Raw genomic sequence first — 23,423 nt, forward strand, 5'->3', positions numbered from 1 at the left:
CCAGGATGCTTATTAATGTATACAACATAACATATATTGCAACATAGCAATGCACAGCATAGTAGGTTGAGTCTTAATCTAATGCTGTTCCCTTTTTCACAGGTGACCATGTGAGCTGGTCTCTGCCCCCTTCACAGCCTGATGTTGGAGTCTCTTCAGACTCTGATGATGGTAGCCAAAGTGAAGCACAGCTGGGGGTTGCAGGGGCTAAATCTGACATAGAGGTTAACATCCCTTGTCTGCCCTCATCGCCACCATACACAGCCTACACATACCCAGTCCCCTGTGGCCACAGATATTTGACAGAATGAGGGTGGGGACACTGAACAGGAGAGTGTGACTACTGAGGCTGCCGGAGGTGTTATCACTGGTCATATCCAAACAGTTGTTGAGGTTACACCAAGGCAGATTAACAGGGGTGCTCATAGGAGGCTCTCTGTCCCTCCACCACCTATTGCAAGTGTCTCATCATGTGTCACTCAGCAAATGTTTAGTGCCATCATGAAAGTACAAGGAATGTTCTGAAAGGTACTCCCACAGAATGCTCAGGGTTAAGGATGCAGCATAGTCTGACATCCATGACTACCTCCACCATGTTGCTGATACCCTGGAATGGTTGACTGACGCAGTGGATAGACGTTGGTCCCAGACAGATTACACAGTATCAGTCTTGGAACACATAGTGTCTGTGATGGAACATCTAGTTGGAGTTGAGCATCAGCCTCGTGGACATAGGTCAGCAACTACATTTGCTGAAGGTCAACCTGGCAGTGCACAATCATGCTCCCATATTGGCAGTACATCCAGCACTCCAGAGGGGAGTGTGCTGTAAACACCAAAACATAGCAGACCATGGGCTCATGGTCCTGGACATTCCCATGGAGGACACATTCCCAGCAGACAGCAGTCACCCTCAGGTAGTAGCACAGCATCTGACCTTGGGCATGGAGGTGCCAGTGCAACTCCTGGTAGAGCCAGTTCACATGTTTGGGGGCAGAGACGATGAACTGTCAGCTCTACTATGCACAACTCACAGCTGACTAACATACAGACACGTAGGGCTAGCACTTTGCTTGGCTGTGTTCACATGCACTCACACATCACTGTCAAAATCAGATCTCCTACAGAACACACACCACATCTCCATGCTCCATCTTAGCTGCTTTCCTTCCAGACTCACACACATGCATGTCAACCTATTGTGTTAGCCTAGGCCTCCTGTACCCCCACACAACACTGTGTGTAAGTGATTATACTTGTGCCACATCCTTGTCATCTTTCTCATAGATGCAAGAAAATAAAGCTGTGTGTCTGATGTACAGGGTGTCTATTTACATCACTATGACCTATCGTCCATTGTGTCTTTTTGCATGCTACTTGTACTGCTCATTTACAGATATTGCACAAAGTCATTTATAATGAGGCTAGATTCATATCATGTAGTTGCGTTATCATGGATGATGTAGAAATGGCTTTGTGCTCGCACAGCAAAAGGTGTCTCATGGAAATGTCTACGATTTTCTTTCAGGATTCTGTAGGACACAGCTATGCCTACACATGTACAATCAAACCATCAGAACTGAATGTCAGCACAGATGAAAATGATACAGAAAGGTAAGTAACTATAGGGTCATTGGAACCTGTGTTCATATGTGTTTAATACACTCATGAGCAAAAGGGCTTCTTGAAGCCTAGCCATGCATCCCTAAACTTTGACAAGGGCTGATACCCTGGAAGACTATAAACAGGGTTTTGGGTGCTGAAACACCTACAGGCCGGGGTGTGGGAGATGAAAAATCTCCACTATATCTGTGCCCATTCCAGACATTGGTACTAAACCATGTGTGACTGTACTGTTCCCCATCCAAATGTGTAACTTGCACTTGATTTGCATTAGGGCAGAACTCTACTTCACATGGACGGGGAGACTGTTCCATATAGGGTGTAGTCTCTGGGTTATATACCTGTTGTCTCCAGCATGTTCCATTTATACCACAGGCAAGGTGTAGGTCTGGAGAACAGGTAATTCTGGTGCTAGTTGTTTTATGCAGGAGGTCTACAGTGGGTCTGAAACCACCCTGTATGGCAGCCATACACCTCCCCTCCAAAGCATGTTGGGGACAGTAAACATGGATAAGGCCATAACCCAGTCTCCATACAACATGTTACATACACTGCATAGTTGTTTACTGGGAACCTCTGCGGCTGCTACAATGATGGGTAATCCTGGTTGGTTACATGGCAAAAGTGACATTGCACTCAATGATAGGTCTGATGAATGCTGACTACAGTGGAACAATGACTTCCTTGGATTTGCCTGCCCTACCTTAGTTTACAGGTTGTGCTACATGGAATGCTTTACCCAATATTACTGACATGTTTCAGTCAAAGGCTAGATAACTACTGATGCGTTCATAAATCCCTGATTACTGGGTCAGCTGTAGGCATTGTGCAGTCTACAATAGTTGCAACAGCTGGATCACTTCCGAAAGGATAGTATTGTGCAATTCCTGGCATTTACTGTAAGTCCATGGCTCTGACAGCAACTGTATATCTGTGTCAACCCCTCCTGGAAAACATTTCTGTCAGTGTGGGATGCAATGACAGTTTCTCATTTGCAATCATCAGCAAATTTAGTCAGTCACAGACCACTGACAGTGTCCACACCTGCAGAGAAGTTATTTCCTAAAAGGAGCAGTGCGAGGAGCAGTTTGTGATGGAGTCCACTGGTGACTGACCTCACTGTAGAGGGGTGTCCTCATTGCTAATGTCATGGATCCTGTCAGTCAGCCACTTGGCTATCCCCAGGCTGACGTACTAGTTTGTACCTAACCACTTGGGTTTGTCAACAATGAAATGCCTTGTCAGGTCATGGTATATGGAGTGACTCATGTTTCCCTCATCCATTGATTTGATAACCTTATCAAATAGGTCCACTAAGTAGGGCAGCCATGATCTGCCCATGACTGTATCTGGTCCAGTGTTTGTGGGTGTACTACATCTCTATTGATCATCTACCGGTGTTTGTACATAGGCCCCCTTTGTGCAGAGGGTGACTATTGCTGTTCTCCATTCCCAAAGCACAATGCCTCTTGGTGACTACAGTGAAATACTAAATCCAGAGGTCCTGAAAGGTCATGTATGCAACTCCTTACTGGAGTTATTTCCATCATAGTTTCCAAGATAAATGTAACCCAAGATGTCTGAGTTTTTACAGAGCATTGCCAAACACTGTAGGGGAAACTAATATGTACATCCTGTAAACCTAAGGATGGAGTATTTAGGCAGGTATTCTGAAGTTAGGTACTAATCAAGCAGTGCCTATTGAAAACAAAGACTTACCCTGTGATGACAGCTGAAAAGAGGGGAGTAGCCTGAATTGCTGCTGCATGACTACTACTACTGCTGATCTCACCATGGCACTACTCTGTTGGCATAAAAAGCTCCTATTCTCTGTCTCTCACCATATGCAACACATTACAACCAATCTCAAGACATGAAGCAGGCCACAGTCATTTGAGCTTTGCGTGTATTATGACTTGGGTTCCAAGCATCATAGGATTTGACTGAATATTGATCTGATGTTGATTAGGAGAACAGCTATAGCATCACAATGTAATGTTGTTTGTCAGGTGACATAGATGTCCGAGGTTGATGTGGCAAACTCCACAGTGACAGCTGTCCATGTTAGGTGGTGGTATCACAGCAAGTCATTCAGCCTGCCCTTCAACAGCATCATGTTGGTGATCTGCATGACATGGCTGTTAGGCCTATTGCAGAAAAGTGGCCACCTTTGGGCAATATAGCTGTTCCTACCACATATCCTGCTTATGTGGTACTATACACTTATGTTACCAGAACACAAAACTGTGTCCACATCATTGCACAACTCATCCATTTGCTGTATGGTTGTTTAACAGGCATTGTAGATGTGCAAGGCCAAAGTAATGACTGCAATGTTGAACAAGTGTCCTGTGCATGCATGGTCATCCACATCTTCACTGCAAACATATGATGCATATGACGATGAGTAGGTTGTCAACATGCACACCTCACCTCCAACTCCAACCAAACACACAACACATATGCAAAGCTCCTTAACAGAAACAGATATGCACACCAGATACCTCACAAACACAGATGCAAGTATGCTACATATAATACTACCTCTGTGTAGAACAGTACACATAATAGCTCATGTACTACTGTGTCAGCGCTCAAACCCTTAAGGCAAGAAAGTAGATCACACATATTACTCATACGTGATTATATCATGAGGCACTTTGTTGTCCCACTCACCAGGCTACATAAGGGGAAGGTCATGGCCAGCTGTAGTTCAGCTGCCCTGTTATGCCATATCACACATGCACTCGGTCTGTCAACAGCAGGTACTGTTGTGACTATGTCATAGCTCCTGTTTGTGTGTGTGACTTGAGATGTACCTCTCAGGAGTGTATGATGAGAAAAATGATTGAGTTTTTAGACTGCGCATCTCAGGTAGGTATGGCCTTGGACTTCAGCTTCATTTTAACCTCATCTGGAATGATGGTTACATGCAAAAAGAACATGATTCACCTCAATAATTGGCTTAGCATCTGCTGTCATTTGAAGGGGATCCACTATCTGTCACCCTGGTATGACATGATCAACAGACCTTGATGCTTTGTCAGAGATGGTCTTCAGTCTGTCATCCATGCAATTTTGACTAATGGCCAAGGCCCTGACCACCCCCATAGTGCCCTTTTTAGGTGGTGTCCCAGGGACAAAATTCTAATGTAAAAAGTCCAGCAACAAATAACCTCAAGGTTATGCTACTACATGCTAGGAGTGTCAACACAAGACCCCACTCACTGAAAGCAGACCTCACCTTGGTAGACACACACATTTGTGCAGTCCCAGACACCTGGGTTAGGACTGTGGACAGCAACACAGCCATAGCAGTCCACAACTCCTTCCACACATGCAGACCTCATGCAAAGTAATGGGGTCAATGTATTGGTTACACAGTCTGATTCCCTGGAGACAACCCAGGAGGTATGGTCTTTTTGTAGGCACCTATTCAGGTAATTGCCAGATACAGGTGCCTCTCCATGAATCAGGACACCCACTTTGCTTATTTGCATCTACTTGAGTCTATCAAGATATAGCCAGACACCATTATTTTGGGTGATGTTAAGTACCCAACAACTGGGTATATTAGTCATGCTCAAACTCAGTTGTACAAATATTCCCGAGGTCATTAACCACAATGCCCTGGACCAGCTGGTTGACATCCCCACAAGGGGAGTCTATATACTGGATGATGTGCTTACTGATATGGAGGACCACTGTAACACCCACACTGTGTGCCCCTCCCTAACTAATTGGTCTCATTCAAAGTACATATCACACCTGGCACCCTCCCCCGCTTGTGGAAGATAGACTAATCAACTTCACCAAATCAGATTATAACCTCTTAAGGGATGGTATCAATAGCTTCACTGCACCTCCACCCTCAGAAGGAACTAGCAACTATGCTAAGCTGTACACCAATGCTTTATACAAACAACTGTATAACTGCATTGAATTGGCTGTACCTGATAGGTGTAACACAAGCTCTATGGAGGAGCAAACCTGCCTGGTGGATGACTGCCATTAACAGGCTTTACAGTAAGAAAAATACATTACTCTTTAAGAGTAGGACAGAGGGAGCCCCCTGAAATGGAGACATTACCTCATCTGCATGAACAAGCAAATAAGAGTTGCTGTGAATTACTCCAAAATAAAGTATTGTTCCAAATTAGCCTCCCCCATAAAGTACAACCACAAGGCATTCTATACTTGTATATGTATCCCAAAAGGAAAGTCCCAGTGTCAAACTTGTATTTCATGATACCATATATACTTGTGCTGTAGACATAGCTCATCTTTTGGCTGACTAGGTCTGCAAAAAACACACTCCCCTCTTCTCGCCACATGTACAGCATGAGATACCTACCACCTGTCCACTACCTTGTATCTCTGAAGGGCATGTCATAACTGGCCTCTGTAAGGACAGAAACAGAGCATGTATGGGACCTGATAACATGCCAGGCTGTGCCCTTCATGGGCTCCGACATGGACTTTTAACACCCTTGGATACTCTTTCCACTCATAGTGTAACCAAGAGCTTTGTCACAGCTGATTGGAAAGCAGGCATGGTTATTTCATTGCACAGATGTGTTGCATCCACTGACCCCTCAAACTATATGTATATCAGCTTCATTATCCATATCTGCAAGGCCATGGGGCAGATTGTCATGGACATTATCAACTTAAATGTAGGTAACGTTCAGTTACTTGCCCCTACTCAGTTTGAATTTGTCAAAGTGACATCATGCCTATTAATCCTGGTGGATTTCTTTGAGACAGTCATCAAAGACCTGGATGATGGGAAATCTGTGCACAAAGCCTACCTGCACTATGAGGAGGCATTTGACACTATCCGCCATGCAGGCATCATTGAAAATTCACACCCAGCTAGGCTTGAACACTTATATCATTATAGGGGTTGTTAACTGCCTCACTGATACAAGTCATATAATCCAATAGGGGAAGACACCTCCAATAGCTCAGCTGTAGACATTGATGTTCCAGAGGCTTCTGATATGGGTCACCTACTGTTTGGAACCCATTTCATTGAAGTACAAGCGCAATGTAAATGACTATGGCTGGCAATGTTTGATGATGCCTGTTAACTGTGTGCGGTCAAACAATACACATAGAATGTCAACATCCTACAAACTGAATGCAGATATATGTATTATCATTCATTTTGCTAGCAGTGATGTTCCTGCTAAGTACCAGATAAATAACGACACCTTAAGTACATATTCAGGGGTGAGAGACCTGGTGAGACATGTTGACAGTTACCATAACTCAGATCACCATGTCTACACAGTGGTGAGTAGGTTATTATATCTTGCTTATGTCATACATGAGGGCATTGTCTCCAGTAAAAGTAGTTTGTACCTCCATGAACTCTTACCTCATCAGGACAATATTTGAGTGTAAGGCCCTTTTGGTATGGTATTAACCAAACAGCTGTGGCAACTGGGGAAACCACAAAGTTTCCTCACAAGGGGGATGCAAGTCTTCAGCATCTGTCCTATGAGGATTGTCTGAATTCACCTTCAGTTTAGTGTGTCTCAAACAGAGTACACAGAGGTGGTATCTGCCTTGTGTATGAGCCAAGCTGTTACCCTGCTATACTGGATATGCTGCACATGCATAACTGACATGGGTAACCAGTTTACTCCCAGTTAAGATCTTAACCTGGTATGTAACTTTCATAAAACCTGATTGAGGGGGAGAATTGAATACTAGAGTTTAACACACCTTTGGAACACACTTCCACTTTATGTCAAACTGAGCACCTCACTGGCCCTTTACAGATGCAATCAGTATGACTGGATGGGTGGCTATAATTACAACACATTAGTTCTACCTGTGTACACCCTGGACAGGGGCAGTAGTTGTTGAATGTGTTATCAAGGGTAAAAGGTGGCTAGGTGTATGAGGGCCCTAAGACCATTCTCCTACTACATTCCAATGATGCTATGATACCATAGGCTGATGTAAAACACTGGCTAACATCCACACACACCAACATGGACGCAGTTAGACCGTTACCACTACCTATTTATGTAAACAGAACACTGGACAGCACAGACACACACTCACACCAAGTGGGCTGGAGTGAGTTTAGAACCCTTACCTATTTAGCCTTACAGGTTACAGATTACAGTACATATGACACACACCACAGCCTAAGTCTGACAGTGACATGGCTTTAGGTACTCTTATAGTACTTGACATCAGCAGGCCTTGTGGTGGGTAAGAGTTCAAAGCCTGCACCACCTACTAGGCCCAAAACAGTGCAAAACCCTGCCTCTGTTTAAAGCATTGTGGAATGCACACTTGTTTTGTGTGGAGAAGCACATACACTCACACAGCAAGTGGGCTTGAGTGAGATTAGAACCTGCTGTTTTGTGTGGGGATGCAAATACATGCACACAGCAAATGGGCTTGGATGAGATTAGACCCCCTACCTATCTAGTCTTACATACTACATATCACAGTACTTATCACACATGCCATGTCTTAAGCCTGACTTTGACATAGCTTTAGGTACTGTTATGGTAGTTGACATGAGCAGGCCTTGTGGTGGAGAAGAGTGCAAAGGCTTTCACCACCTGCTAGTCTCAAAACAGTGCAAAACCCTACCTCTGTTAAAGGCATTGTGGAATACACACTTGTTTTGTATGGACATGCACAGCAAGTGGGCTTGAGTGAGATTAGAACCCCTACCTATCTAGTCTTACACACTACAGATCATAGGACTTATCACTTGCACCATGGCTTAAATCTGACTTTGACATGGCTGCATGTGCTCTTATGGTAGATGACATCACAGGGCTTGTGGGGGAGAAGACCCTGTGGGCCTGTGTCAAGTGCAAAGGCCAAATAGTGCAGGCCCATTGCAGTTTTACATTTACACACACAAATGCACACACACACACACACACACACACACACACACACACACACACACACACACACACACACACACACACACACACACACACACACACACACACACACACACACACACACAGCCATACAGCAAGTGGGCTGGAGTAGGATTAGAACCCCTACCTATTTTTCTACACTACAGATCACAGTACTTATTGCATGTGCCACAGCTTAAGTGTGATATTGAAATGACTGCAGGTGATGTTATCATAGAGAACATAAAGAAGCTCTGTGTTTAACAGGTTGGTAGGGCTGCATAATCACACAGATTTCAACTGTTAATTGCAGCTAGTAGTCTAACAGTAAGACAACTGTTTTGTAGCCTAGTTATGTATAAATAGCCTGTGTTGGGCATATGAGTCGGTTTGCATGTGGATGGACAGGGCTGTGGCAAAAGAAAATTTACCCAGGCAATGAGTGGGCACATGCCATAATACATTACAGCATTTGCACAGTTATTGATGTGTGTTTGTTGAAATGAAGCAGACACAGAGGGCTGTAGTGAATGTGGGTGTTCTTGCTAGTGTAGCTATATACATATGACTTCACAATATATGTATGTATTCATATACCATGTCATACATTTCAAGGGTTCCATATGGTCTGTTAGGGAGACATGGTATGACTCACCACAGTCCAGCTGTTTCAAGCACACAAGTGTGACTCATGGCTATATGTGTGTCACAGTGCATTTTGTTCTGCTGTCACATGTGGCATCATTTACACAGGATGGGTGAAGACAGCCAGAACTGTGAACTTCAGATATCCCAATAGCCCTAATAATGCAACACATGTTGGTCTATGCAGTTGCAAATGTCTGAAAGTGCATTATGAATTGTTGAACTTTTCCTTGTGTCCCTTCCTCCAACATTTGATGTGTCATAGTGCAGCTTTACTATCCATGATCTGTGTATGTAGGGCAATACAGACATACACACTCACATATATACATAGATATATCTGTTTATAAATATAGAGATATATAAGATATAAATATTTTACTAAACAAAATAGCGCATGGGGCAACAGATTTAGCTTAACTGTGCGAGCATGCTCAGTGGCATTTTGGCTTGTTTGCACTTTGCTTAGCAACTTGCAAACAGGAGGCACACTGCTGACACCTGAGACTTCCTGTTGCATAAACTGACTCCATCCCACACCTAGGTGTAGCTCAGGCCAAGAATCTGAGATGACTTGCAAAACTCCAATCTGGATCAACCTATGTACCCAGTTCCTTGCTTAATCTACAGTTTCAGTTACTGTGTGCTGCATTTTATAGTCACCTTTCTCTTTCTGTCTTCCAAATGTCATATGCTTACTTTTCAATGTATTTAGCAGCATATGAGGCTCCTGTGGCCCAGTTCTTGTGCAGACATGCCCAATCTTTGACACATGTAATAAGTATAACCAATCTCAAACCATCTGCATACAGATTGTAGAACTGTGATGTGACAGATAGGTCTTCAGACAACTGAAATGAAAGCTGTGCCTAGTACAGAGACCTGTGGGACACATAGGTTCATAGGTTAGTACTAGGCTATCAGCCCTAGGGCCTATACAAGCCTAGCCATAACAATTCCCTGGCTATTTCTTCCCACACTATTTACTTCCCTGGACCTCAGTCTAGTAGGATGACTGATGTGATCCCTGGGGTGAATTCCTTTCTCCCTTCCAATCGTCAAGGTTCCTTTTGAAGAGGGCCAAAGAGGGACTCTGCTTGACATGTATGGGCAATCTATTCCAGAGTCTGGGGAGTCTCTGGATCAGGAACCTATCCCTCTAGCATGTTTTGTTTATTGTGATGACAGGGTTTAGATCCCTGGAGCGTGTGGCTCTGAGGGATTGGGATTTCTTTAAGTGTAGCATGTCCAACAGCTCTGGGTTTGACATGGCCTTGTATGTTAAGCAGAGATCACCTCTGAGTAGACAATATGCGACAGAGTATAGCTGGAGTTTTTTAAGGCGGTCAGTGTAGGGCATCTGCTTTAGGCCTGTGATTCTTTTAGTGAGGTATTTCTGCGGCCTTTCCAGTTGTTGCAGATGTCTTGAGAGGTACATACCAAATGGGGCATTGCATTCTATAATGGGTCTAATGAGGGATGAGTACAGTGGGACAATGACCTCCTTTTTTCTGGATGAAAAGCCATTAGTGATGAGGTGTGCTACATAGAAGGATTTCCTGACTGTTGTGGTGATGTGGTTATTGAAAGTGAGACCACTGTCCACCTGTGTCCCTAAGTCTCTTATCACACTTTCAGTGTTTAGTGTACTGCCACCTATATGGTAATTCATGGGAGCATGTTTTTTTCCCAAAGGGGATAACAATACATTTCTTGGCATTGAGCTTGAGCCCATGGCTCTGGCACCAAGCATCTGTTTCTGTAAGGCCTTTTTGTAGATCATCCACATCATTTGGGGATTCAGTAATGGCTCCCAGTTTGCAGTCATCTGCAAACTTTGTTAGCCAGAGTCCCTTAGTGTTGGCCTGTACTTCAGACAAGTAGATGCCAAACAAGAGCAGTCCCAGGACTAAACCCTGAGGTACTCCATTTGTCACTTGTCTGGAGCTGGATTTGGAGTCGGCTACTTTTACAGTGTGGGTTCTATCAGTAAGCCAGTTAGCAACCCATTGTGTGACATAGGGATTAATGCCCAGCTTAGTAAGTTTATCTATGATTCCAGAGTGGGGGATTGTGTCAAAGGCCTTGGCAAGGTCTAGATAGGCTGTGTGAACCACCTTACCCTTGTCCATGACTCTGGAGACTGATTCAAAGAAGTCAATCAGGTTCAGGAGACAAAATCAGCTCTTCACAAACCCAAACTGGGTGGGTCCAGTGTTTGAAGGTTGCCAATGTCTTTGTTTATAAGATCCATGATAATACGCTCCATGGCCTTGCAGATAAGGCTTGTCAGACTGATGGGATGGTACTTTCTGGGATCCAAGGTGGATCCCCCCTTGTGGAGTGGGATAACTGTAGCTCTGCACCACTCAGTAGGCACAAAACCTGAGGTGAGGCTATAATTAAACATGACACTTAGTTGAGGTGCCAGTTCATATTGTAGTTCATGTAGTACACAGCCCGGTATGTCATCTGGTCCCATGGATGCTGTATTCTTAGCTTTGGAGAGTGCGTTTTTTACCTGTGTGTCGTTTATTACCAGAATTTGGCAATCTTCCGGTATTGAGATGGGCCATTTAGGGGGTGAGAGGGGGGTGTAGTTGGCACTGAATCGATCTGCCAGGATATTGGCAATATCCTTAATGCCATTCTGTTTTAGCTCAGAGCAGATCATTTAAATTCTTGACATAGTTATAGAATGCCTTGTGGTTGTCTTTGGAATCTTTGGAATCTTTGGCAATTTTATTTTCATAACTAGCTTTGGAGGATTTTATGAGGGATCTCAGTTTCTTAATGAGGTTGGTAAGGGAGTTTTTTGCATCCCGGGATTTTCCTCTTTTCTGCAACAGTTTCTTCCTTTTGTTGTAAAGTTTGTTTATGGCAGCCAGATTGGCTTCCTTTTTTTGGATGAGAGCATCTTGGTTCTATTTGGGATGGCACGATTCATGCATGAGTGGATGTGCTTGTACAGTGCCTTAGTGTAGGACTCAGCAGTTGAACTTTCAGTTCAGCTATACTGGCATTTTTGGACACCCTGAGTGAAACCATAAATATCACTTGTCCAATTGCTGTATGATACTTGCCATATCCTATATGTAGGCCATGCAGCTATTCATCTTCTGTAGAGTGCATCAGTACCTAGTTGCTCTGCTGTAGTGATCAGTGTGTTGTGTATGGGTCTATCAACTCCACATGAATGACACATCACAGCACAATCCTTTATTTGCAACTGTTATTATATTGTAAGACTACATCATGTTGCAGGAGGTACTTGGTGTGTTTTGTACATACTCATGCTGATATATATTTTTATATCCCAGCCTTTACAGTTCTGGTAATAAAGTATCCATTAGTAATAATGTACTTATTAAATAGATCTTATAACTGTGGCAGAGATCCACATGTGTAATTACTATGTGAAATAGAATCACACTAGTATAGCATACACAGAGACAGTCTGTAAAAGTATATACGTATTGCTACTTTACATGCATTATAATCAGATGCATCAAGATTAGTACCCTGGACACTATCACACACTTTATCTGCCTTATTCCTTTGAGCCACAGATGCTGGTAAATGAACAAGGAATCATTCATCACATCATCACCTGCATAAATATGTACTGTGCTATTCTCAATTAAATTACACATGAAATGCACTTTCAGATTCTGCATTACTGTACTGATGCTGTGTCGCATACTACCTGTGTGAAAGGTCATATAGCATAACTTTAGTGTTATGGCAGTTACATGGGGACAGTGCTGTTTTGCAGGGTGGGAAAGTAATGCACATGTTCTGCCAGGACACACAGTAGTCTATTAGTTAACCTCCCTTTCCAACAAGTCCCTTGAATGATGTACCAGTAATCTTTTGCAGTAGGACTGCATGAATATCAATGCATGAGGCCTACCAACTAAAAATTGTGACATGCTAGTGGAATGGTTGTCGGTAATTCCATGTGGATGTATTTTCTATCCAAAAATGCCAGTATAGTAGCCTGCATATTGTACCTGGTCCATAGCTTTGATAACCTAACGTAACAATCCACTGTAATACTGTGTACATTATAGACTTACCTTGCAAGTACAGCAGTTGACAAGACTGTATTTCGGGACTGACTCTGTGTGATGCAAGCAATACACAGCCAATATATGGCTAGGTACACACTGTGTGAGTTGGCTGGCATCACTGTTACTATCTGTATGTGAGTCAGAGTGAGGTGTCAGTCCCCATGTCCCTAGGTTGTCAGTGAATGTGCTATGCATTGTCTCTTAGCCAATGCCAAGGTGTACTGGGCACCCTTACATCTGCCTGCAGGGACATCAGCAGAGTGTTCCTCCTCCGAGTCCTCCTGTGACTGTGGGTGTGGTGACCTAGGCATTGGTGGGGGGCTGTGTATCCCTTCCCTTTGTTGATCCTGCTGCAGCTGTTTCTGCAGAATCAGACTGTGTAGCACAGTACATACTGTTAATATCTGTGCACATGTGGCTGGGGTATACAACAAGGCTCCATCAGATATACAAAAGCACCAGAACCATGTCTTCAGAAGCCCAAACACATGCTCTATGATGTTCCTAGTTTGTGCGGATGCCTCATTATGGCATTCTTCTGTGGGTGTGTTTGCATTTCTGATGGGTGTCATCATCCACGGTTCCAGTATGTAGCAGGCATCCCCCTGTAAATGGCTCTGTGGGATGTCCCCCCAGTAAACATCTGGTACAGCTGTGATGTGTGCCAGATATGGGAGTTGGGATAACTGCCAGGGTTTCCAGCACACACACTCATGATAATCCCCTGGGCATTGCACATGACGTGGCAGTTGATGGAGTGGTACCCCTTGCAGTTAGTAGAGATTCTAACCTGCTCACCAGGTGGTGCCTTGATGTGTACATGAATATGATCTATGGCACACAGTACTTCAGGGCAGTGTGCTACATGGTAGAAGTGCTGCATAGTGGTGGCGCTAACCTCAGGGTCAAAGGGGAAAAGATATATGCTCACTGGCATGTGGGAGCACAGCATCTAGAATGGTGGAATATCCTGGATGCAGATGCCTGTGAGACCCCCATCATATCCATAGCTGGTCTTTGAAAAGTACCTGTGGCTAGTATCCTAAGGGCTACATATACCTTAGTTTCCACTGGGATGGGTTTCCTTCTGTTAGCTCTGGCTCTGAGTTGAGGGTGGCAGAGCTCAGTGAGCTGTTGTAATATGTCCCTGTACACCTTGTAGTGCTCTACCATCTCCAGCTCATGCAGCTCCTGGTAGGTTACCCTGGGCCTGAGACTCTTCTCCTCTATGGCCTAGGCCTATGGTCATCAGCACCAGCAGCACTGACTTCACGCTCTAGCACATGCAGATGTAGAATAGGTGCAGTAGCCCCAAGCATTATTCAGTTTAAAATTCACAGGTCTGTACTCCACTGGTTCAGAGTATTGAGGGAAATCTAGAACGTAGGGTGTGTGCATACTTTCTACAGTTGTGGTGTAGGTTCACTATGTGGAATTGGCTAATTTGGATGCATGTCAGCTGCTTAGAATATAATTAACATAATTTAAAGGCTATAGTTATTTGTGTGCCGTGTAGCTTAGCATACAAAAGTAAATATTCTAACTTGAATATTTCCAGTTTTAATTCACAGTTACCTACTTCACCACTCTGCCTTGGGGAGGGGGGGGTCAGTCCCGCAAACACGTTTAGCTATGCACATACCATGCAAACATGAGCAGCTAGCACAACATCTGCTAAAAGTAAATTATGACAACCCCGCTGATGTTATTCACATACACTGGGAATGTCAACACTGTGTAGGAGCCTACAAGAATGGGATCTGCGGACATGGTTGTTCATTTTAGCAAATCAACAAATTCACCTAATTTGCATACATATTCATGCTAACAGCCTGAAAACTACATGGATCATACTCGTGTGTGGCAAACAACAGCATGAATGCACCATTATACAGACCTGATACAAGGACCTACAGTACATTTCTGTGACATACATTTATGAATTTTTTTTTTATCAATTTTATTTCTTTTTGCATTAAACTCGTTTGCACACCATTGTGCATAGTGCAAACAAGCAGAGATATATATATAATAAAAATTATTATTGATTATACATTTCCCCATGCAATGCATTTTTCCACATCCACAATGTATTTCTCCCCAGTACTCCTTGTGGCATGCCCTTTACAGGGGAGTTATGTCCATATTTGTGGACATTTTCATCCCCTACTCTCTGTGTAGACTCCTGTTCATGAAAAATGTCTGCATACACTACAAACATGGACACGGAGTCTGTACAGATGACGTTCTGGTTGTTACATCACTTACACTGCCTAATTTGCATATAATTCACCTGCTTATGAAGAAATTTGCATTACACAGATCTTTCCTTGTTTGCATGCGTTTGCACAGCATTGAAGCAGGCTTACTGAATCTCAAATTGTTCATGCTCATGTACATATCCCACTACAACACATACACAAAAAAGAAATTGTGTAGGGTTTATTGAATTATCCCTAATATCTTATAAAGAATATAATTTTGATTCTCAAGACTGGATTTATTTATATAATCTTAAAATATATGCTCAGCAGAAATGTCTCACAGTACTGCAATCCCATTATAAAAATTATTCAACCTATTTATGAAATAACATATAATGAACATAAAACAGAGAATATAATTTTTAAACTATATATTTTTATGCCTTATATTGTTTTGGAAACACATTACTCTAGGACATAATGCAATTTCATTACTGAATTCCAAAACATAATATATGACCTCTATAAAATATACCTAGTGTTCACAATATTGAAGTATTTTCACTTGTAAATTTCTGTGTAGTTCTTTCCTTACTCCTAGCAGAATAGCAAAATTTAATAGTAAGAAGGACATACAATATTGGAGGTGCTTGAAATCTTTTAATGCAGAGTAGTCTCATATATGTTTTGAATGTTCACAACTAAAATTTTGTTGGGAGGAAGTAGAAGCTTTGACAAAGATATTAGTTTTATTTAATATAACAGGAACTTTGAAAATAGATAATGAAACCCAGTACCTACTTTGGACCATTATGGCTGTGGCATGAAAAAAACATAAGTAAGAAGCGGAAAAACTCATCACCATCTCAGTTTTATGAATTTTTTGTCTTCAATAAAAGAAGCAGCTTTCAAAGAAATTAAAATAAAGTAAAGTAGGATATATCCTGGGACTATTCAGAAGAAACTTTGGATTAAAGTTTTAACACTGATTGATTTTTATCAGAACATTGTTACCTCTATAATTTGTTAACTATATAACTATATAACTAATTAATTTATTTATTAATTTTCATATTAAGACATGTATTAAATAAGAATGCAGGCAACTGTTGTATATATCGTATATATATTTAAATTGTATTGTTTAATTTTCAGTATATGTTTCAAAATTTATAAATGCATGCATCAACGTAACACATCACTAAGATTTTAATAAAATACAAAAATTGTTTGAAAAGAAACTGATTTCCACTTAATAGAGTATTAGTATACCCTGTCTATGACCTCTCTCAAACATTAAGTTACTTAATAAACTAATAATTATTCATCTATCATCTAGTAAATGTGATGTTTTAGGAATTGTATTTATTGCAGTTACAAAAGTCTCTCAAGGACGGTTATGATTAGGCCTCTGTTCATAACCTACTTTTAATGAGCTCAAGATTCACCCTGGGACAGAGTATTGTTATAATGTGTTTTTAAACCTTTCCCTAATGCTAATGCTCTCTGCCATTGGAGAGATGTAATAACAGCTAGGAAACTCACATTAGGATGATTCAAGGAAGGCATTTCAAAGCCCCATTCTTTCTACAGGGTATAAGGACAGGATATACTTTTAATGTATTATAAGACTCAGGTAAGATGATGCTATGAATATGAATTCAGGTGCATTTTAACTCATTTCCATATCACATTGAAGCTAGAATGGAATAAATAATAAACATTTTAGGATGCGATCCTTGACAGTATCCTGTCAAGTTCAGTATTACTAGACAATGTATGAGACCTAGATCTGACCTAAATAAATCTGTTTAAATTCAAAAACAATATATTGCAGTACATCCCTGATGGTTTCAGTAGGAATGCCTGTTTAAAAGCTATGTCGTAAATTGAATATGGGTTATTTGCAGTATATTAAAGGCTGTATCTTGCTACACCGTGGGGCTGAATTCTCCAAAGGGGAAAAAAACTTAAGGTGGGTAGCATTATGGTTTTGTGATATTTGTAGTGGCAGATTTCAATGTATCCAATATAGCTATGTTAAAATATTTTACAGAATAAATATCCCAATTAAAGGCAAGTTGGTCTCTTATTATAGTAGATGAATTATAATTCACCCAAATATGATTAGCCTGCAAAACCCCAAATTTTGATTAAAGCAGAAAAATATCAGGAATATCATTTCCCTGACTAGTCAAATGTATAACCAGATCACCATAAAAAAAAAAAAAAAGATGCACATCTTTCTGAACTACCAGAATGTCCTCAAGGCACTTATAAATGTGTTATGTTGAGAGTTCTAAACAAAGGCTAAAAAGTAAAGGTAAGATGGGAAGCCAGCTACATTAGGGAAAGGTTATATGCAAGCTACCATTGACCATTTTTCTTTTGTACCCTACAAATCATACAAGCTAATTAAAATGTGGATTAACAAATAAAGAAAGTTGAATTTAGCTAGAAGCTTAAAAAAACAAGAATACACATTTAGTACAGATGATCACATTTTTTAGCAATTAATGGCAGAATAAGCTTTAAGGAGTTGCTCAGTAAGGTACACTGGAAAAAGCAAAAGTGATTTTTTTTCTTTAATCTAATGCCCTTATCAAAGCTACACTAGTTTAGAAATATCCAAAATGGTAATAATTAGACTTATCTAGCATCAAGAATAAATGTAACAGTTTTGTAGTTCCTTTTTAATAGCAATGATAGTAAACAATGTTCCACAGGAAGAATATGGGTTTGCCAAGTTTTTCAAATGATAGCCACTTGGCTTATTTACAAGATCTGAGTGGGAGCTAATTCTATGTTACTGTATTCATAACAGACAGTACTGTAGGAAGGAAAAGGCTGAAGTATAACTTCTGAATCACTAGTAGGTCTGGCCATTACTTAAAGGGGAAAATTGACTGTGGTCTTCAGTGACTCCTCTGGTCTGTTACAGGTGTAGCCTGTCTGACAAAAATGACTAGAGCTATGTTATCCAATGACATTTATGTTTGACTTGACAGTATCTGAGTTATTATCAGAGTTGTATAATGAGGTATAAAAAGGCAGGAAAAGAGGGCAAAAGAATAAATTCCCCAGGGCTATAGGCCTATCATCCACCTGATCAGTTCAGAAAAATTTTAGTTATAAGTTATACAGCTGTATTTATTTATTTATTTATTTATTTATTTATTAGTTTGTTTGTTTAGTTAGTTAATATGTGCATCTGTGTATGTATTCATTTATTGACTTTTGGCATCATAATCTTACCATAAGGCTCCTGTTAATCTAAGAACAGTGTAAAATCCTTTCTCTGTTGTGAGATTGCTTAATTTCGGTCACTGACTTCAAAATTGCTACGTCTAGCTGGTGTGTATAGAGTATTGATTTTGCTCAGAAATGTTACAGTTCCTCTTAGAAATAAACTGGGCATAACTGCCCTTCTAGTGCATGGAAGTATTGTCCACAAATTGACCTTCATATTTGAATTAAATGTCATCCTCTTTGGTATTGTTGATTTTTCTTCCAAAATCAATACAATTACTTATATGATTTGGTCCTGAAAGACTCCTTCATTACAGTTACAAGTTGCAAGCCAAATATTCTAAATTAGTTATCCTTAGAAACACATGGGGTTTATTCATTTTAGGCCCACAGTCTACTCCTCCAGCCATTTGATAATGTTTTCTTTATAACAACCTCATAGACAATATCTGCTAAATTGATATATAAAGGGGATACAAAAGGGGATAAAATATTAGCAAAAACTCTGCAAGGCTTTGTTTATGTGGCCTATAATCCTTCTACATTTCCAAAATTCACCCAAACATAAGAGCGAACTATCTAACAGACTACAATGATAGAATATGAAACAGGATACACACCTGATCTGTGTGTGAAGCCAGATCTGTGATCCTATCCCCCTGGTCTCCAGCAAGGTGGAGATACATACACACAGCACACTTGTGTAATAAAATGAAACCATGTTTCAAGCATTCCATTTAATGCACCTGATGTTGATTTGTATATATGTGTTCCTCTAACCTAGAGTACACCCTGCTAAAGGATAACCTAATGGCATATTTGGGCAACACAGTAACTTAGAGGTAAGAACTTTGCATCACAGCTCCAGAATCATGATTCATTAATAACCTATACTGACTATTTGTGCAGAGTTTTTCATGTTTTCCCATTTCTCCGGGGGGGGGGGGGTGTTCCTGGGAATTCTGATTGACGTCACCTTACAAAACATGTAGTTTCTTGGCTTCACTAAAATATTCTGACTTAAGGTCTGGGTTGATAGAGAAAATTGGCCTAGAAGTCTTTTAAACTTAGACAGTAACTAAAAAATATATTTAAAATGTAATTATTTCATTACAGGTTCTATACGAGTTTCAAGGAGCAGTAACATCAGCACTTCATGTGAGCATATGGTGTCTTTATATATTTAGCTAATGAAAGGCTTAAATGTAAGCATACTTCAGGAAAGAGGAGAGAAAAAAATGAACTCAGTAAAAAACATTCATGCCCTATCGAATTTTAATGAAGTGAAGTGACAGCTTATGACAAATAATTAGTGGGTAGGGTAATCCACCATGATATTGTATTCTTTAAAATTAGTGTCTCTTTGCTTTGTGGAGAGACAGGTATGTGTATCACTTAATTAAACACCTTTGGTGCAAACATAAGATATGTTTCTGTATTGCATATATTCAAGGCTAAGAAGATTATTCTAGTTTTCATATACTTCCCCTGCAAGTCAGTCACAGGTGAAGTCCACCATGCCACGTAGTTGTTCTTAAATATGAATATCCTGATCGTTTTGACTAGAAAATAATTTTTTATAAAATTATTTACATATGTTTTCAACTTAACCAAATTATAATTAATACCATGTATTATGTAACTAGAAACCGAACTGAAAAGGTTACCTCCAGTGATATGTTGTTTTAAGTCTATTTATGATGGTCCATGTGATCATAAATTTTTCAACATACATAAATAGGCAACTAATGTTCACCTCAGAAAGAGGGAGAGAGAGAGAGAGAGAGAGAGAGAGATACCAAATCAGTAAATTTTAATGTCATACTAACTGCTACCAATTCAAAAGGTATTATGAGCAGACTAGGGGTTAAGTTTATACTAGTTTTTTCATTAAGAAGTACAAAATGATACTCTGTGCATTATGTTTAGTACATATGATCACATCAATGAATGAAATGCCTTCTATGTGCAGTAATAATATCAAAATAAAATATAAACATTATGTATACAATATTACATGACTGTGGTATTCTCCAATAATTATTTCCTCTTCTGTTTTAAAAAAGTGAAACTTAGAAATTTGGATATTAAATTAAAAAGATCTTTGTCCTGACAAATAAAACACAATTTAGAATGTTTCTGTTTGACTCTAAGAATGAAATAGAAATAGGTATGATATTCTACACAGAATTCTAAATCATATTGGGTTACATAGAAGCATACATGTAAACATGTGTGCGTGTGTGTGTATGTTTGAATCCACGCATGCATGCATTTGCTCTATATAATTTCTATGCATAAGGTGAGTGTATTTAGACAAGTGCATTTTTCATTTCTTTGTGGTCATGTCTGTTCAAATTATGTTTACTCTTTCCTTTTTTTTCAATTTTCCTGCAGAGGTTTAATCACTGTTCCAAAGCATATATTTAATTAAGTGATGTCTCCAGTTTTCTGATCCTACTATGTCATACCTGCTTCAGTATTTTAATGTTTTCTGTGGCTTTAGTGTGTTATATAATAGCATATATCTGTGTTCTCTGTTTTGTATGCTTTCTGTTTTCTGGAATCCTGCTGTATTTTATTATGCAGCTAGTAACAAAAGGTATCCCTAACATATGCTTCTGATTATGTAATTATATCGTACTCTGACGTGTTCTCTTATTTCTGCTATAACCCTATTCTATTTTGTTACATTGTACTATATTTATTTTAGACTTGCTAAGGCCTTATTTGTTTCTTATGTGTTGTTTCTTTATATATAATATGCTCGTTTATTGTGCATATTGTTAAGAATTTTACTTGCTTTAATTATGCTTTATTAATTAAATTCCAATGCAGTTTACACTTGATGTGGTGCTGTGCAAAAGTTATAAATGCTTGCAGAACATCTCAGTTTGCAAAAAGATGTTTGCTCTCAAGGAATACAAAGGAAAAAAAAGAGAAACTGGATTCCCTGAGCACCTCCACAATATCGGTGATTCTGACAAACGTAAGTGGTGGGTTTGTACTTTTAAAGATTATAAAGCTCTTCTGGAAGAGAATAGCAAATAATAGCATAGAACAGCAGATACATTCTAGGATCGTTAGACTGCAATAAGCATAATTTCATACAACAGTGTAATATCTAGCGGAAAGCATGATTTGTCTTTATCTGAGCTGAAATAACATCAAAATGAGAATTATTATATAAAGGGATAAAATGGCCCCATTTGGGAGGCAGTGAAGCATTTCTCCATGTAAATAAATGTTTCTCTTTTTGTGCTTCGATTTTCCAAAACTGGTTTACTAGCAAATTCACTAGTTTAAACTATGTATGCACTCAATTAAATAGTTTTATGCAACTGAGATAAAGGAACTGTGTTTAGAACATGGGTGTTTTGAGGCATCACATTGGATCTAGTCTGGTGTTTGGATACAGCTAGGGTTTCCTTTAATACACAACCAAGAAAACATTCAGATACTCAAGTTTTTTTTCAGGCTGCATGATATGATAACTCTCCATGCATGTAAGGCTCCTAGTCTACAGACAGCTTGGCAGTGGTATGACCCATGGTATGTGAAAAAGGAGATGAAGTCCAAGATCCAGGGCCACATCATGAGCTAAAGCTATGTAGCAGAGTGTATGAAATTGCTGAGATATATACAGAGCTAGAAATAACAGCATGAAATGAGTTACCTGAAGCACAGCTCTACCTATGATCTTCTTTTGTAATAAGCTTACACTCACCAATGCTATGCCTGAACACGGCATTCTGTGATGGAATTATGTTTCAAGTAGCATGTATAAAAGTTGATAACTGGTGCTGGTCAGACCGAATAGCACATTAGATGTCCTGTGGCTCCATGACCAGTCCTTGGAGAAACTGTTCTGTACTCACCTGCATGGGACACATAAGGTCTGCGCGAATCCTTTCAACATCATCAGGTATAGTCATAAGGATGCAGGATAAAGCATGTAAAGTTTCACTCTGATTGCCCATGCAGTTTTTCCATTATCTTTATGAAACTGGCAACATGCAATATGCATATAACTCACTTTCTGTACTTCTGTTCAGTGTTACTGTTCCTCAATGCATTTTGCATTGCAAAGTATGAGCAGAATCACTGTTTGAGAGACTGCAGTCCACTGCCCTGGGGATTTTCTCATTTTCCATTGTTCAGCAGCCACTGAATTCATATATAAATAAGTAAGGTGGTGCTACGGGGTGAAGCATATCCAATATCAAGGTGCAGGAGGGTTTCTCCCATAACAAATACTGTTTTTTTGGGGTTTTTTTTTGTTTTTTTACAGCTGCAGATATTAATCAGTTGTGATGAAGGAATGTCGTATTTGTTCACATCTCAGTCTCATATCACTGTAGTGGCCTTGGTCAGCAATGATGCTGTCTTACTGATGTGCTTGTATCCAACAGCATAAACTGTGACAGGTGTCTGCAACTATAATTAAGTTACACTTACAAGTGAACCCTAAGAGTTTGTATATGTATATGTGTAATATATATATATATATATATATATATATATATATATATATATATATATGTCTACATAGCTATCTATATATCTTATTCTGCAATGCCACCCTCCACAGACGCACTCACACCCATGCATATTAAGGTACACAAACACACACACACACAAAATATAAAGATAAATATATATTAATATACATACATATATAATTATGTATATATATATATATATATATATATATATATATATAT

This window comes from Protopterus annectens, chromosome 14.part0 (genome assembly GCF_019279795.1).
Source record: "Protopterus annectens isolate FY-2018-M chromosome 14.part0, PAN1.0, whole genome shotgun sequence".
In the NCBI taxonomy this organism is placed as follows: domain Eukaryota; kingdom Metazoa; phylum Chordata; order Ceratodontiformes; family Protopteridae; genus Protopterus; species Protopterus annectens.